Raw genomic sequence first — 2,112 nt, forward strand, 5'->3', positions numbered from 1 at the left:
CACACACACAGAGAGAGAGAGAGAGAGAGAGAGAGAGAGAGAGAGAGAGAACCAATAAGATTATCAAATGTAAAGTTATTTTTTGCTGCTCTTTTTCTCCACACTTCCCTGCTCTGTTTCTTTTCCCTCCATCACCAAGGGTTTAGCCTGACAGTGAGAAATTCGCAGTCAGGTGCAGATCGTTAAAATGTCCACAGACAGCTGAGTGACAGCCTGGAAGGGGGTCTCAGAACAGAGCAGAGAATGAACCAGAACATTAATACACTCATGAGGAGAGTCAACATGGAAATAGGACAGTTTACAGATTTGCCTGAAAGAGAGAGTTAAAAATATCAACCTCTAGGGAAACAAGGAGAAACCTTATCTCACTTGGACATCCTGAAGATAATGCAAAAAAATGGATCCCAGACCAGTGACATGACAAAAAATGTCATGCAGTGTGGCTGACACTCCAAGAGGTGGGGGGGGATGCCAAAAAGAACTTTGCTCCAGATGCAACTGCAGCCATTGGGAGTGTGGCCATAATGTAATGGGAAGCAACCCTGCTTTGGCTTTGGGAGGAAGAGGGTGATCACCAGCACCACCTAGTGGACCTCAAAGGGCTCTAGGTACCCAGGTTATTACAGCCATCCGTTCCACACCATGGACTCAGACATGCCGGACACTGTACTAGGTGCCCAAAACATGTCCACCTCTCTCCTCGTCTCCCTTTCTCTAGGGACATCACATAGTAGGGACATCACATAGTAGGGACATCACATAGTAGGGACAAGTGTCTTTCAATTGACTATGAAAAATGGGGCATCTGAAGTCACTCAAGAGGCAAACATCCCAGGTCTGCAAAACCAGGGAAGAGAAGTACATCCCTTGTTCACAGCTCTGAGTGAACACAGGGAAACAGAAGAGGCGCTCACTGCCCCCAGCCCTGAGTCTAGGCAACCTCCTGATTTCGAGAAGAAGCCTATTTGTCTTTGCTCAGATGAGACAGCAGAGCCCAAATCATAAGTGCCAACTTCCAGGAGGGTCGTAGAGGAACTGTAGGCAGAGGATGGCGTGTAACCACAATTACCCTATTTCCATGACAAAGTGAAGATAACTCTCCTCGGTTTGACACACATATGCAGGTCAGGGATGGCAGGTGTATCTACGGAGGGACCGCAGTAGCTCTGTGATTCCAGTTCAGACAGGCTCTAGTGACTGACACAGAGCCTGTGGCTCACCTTCAAAACTCCTGCTGAGTCCTGAGGATGCTGCCAGTGAGCTTTAAAGAGGGGATCCAGCCTCAATGGTGTCCACATAGGAGTGGGAGGAGAGAAAGGAGGGTCCATGAGAGTCGCTCCCCCTTCTCCTGCAGTTCCTCATAGTGGGGCAAGGGCACCACTCACTTCTTAGTCACCAGAGAGACGGTTGGCCGGCGTCCCTGTAAGGCCATTATGTTTAAAATATCTCAAAATGTGGTCTCCACCTCCTTTGCTGTCGTAGATGTAGGGCGAATAGGGACGCAACTATTGATGCAAGCTAGTCAACGTATTCCAAAGCCATTCCCCACATGAGTGAGCCCACAAGTGTTATAAGTAAATGGACAGCTGACAGACCTATCGGACTATCCACGGAGTGTATATGCTCACTCCATCTGGAGAATCTGTTTTTGCAGAGCTATGGGACAAGCTTTGGATAAGTCACTGTCAATTCTGTAAAAATCTTGTGAACTCATGGCATTTTTCCCTTCTATAATATCCCTGCAGTGTATGAACTGACTTTTCCTGTAGGGTAACTGGATACCTCCCCCCACACCGTGAAGCCATGGTGTGAAAAATATTCAGTCAAGTCTTTTTCTCAAAGCCAAAATCTATATAAAAATGCTCCCCACAAACTTTCTTTATTGGCAGTAGTCACTGATAACAAAGGAGCCTCATACAGCAGGCGATGTGTCTGCTTCAACAGCAGACTCGGGAAGGTGGAATCTATTGTCTCCTGCTCTGATGTAACAGACTGCTAATATTCTGTATTTACCCTCCACCTTGGTTTCAACTAACATAGGATCATAGCTCAGGAAATTAACTGTTTGTACAGGAAAAAGGCCCGAGTCTCTAAAATTAGCTTCAGAGAGAA

Source organism: Microtus ochrogaster, chromosome 15 (assembly GCF_000317375.1).
Source record: "Microtus ochrogaster isolate Prairie Vole_2 chromosome 15, MicOch1.0, whole genome shotgun sequence".
Lineage (NCBI taxonomy): Eukaryota > Metazoa > Chordata > Mammalia > Rodentia > Cricetidae > Microtus > Microtus ochrogaster.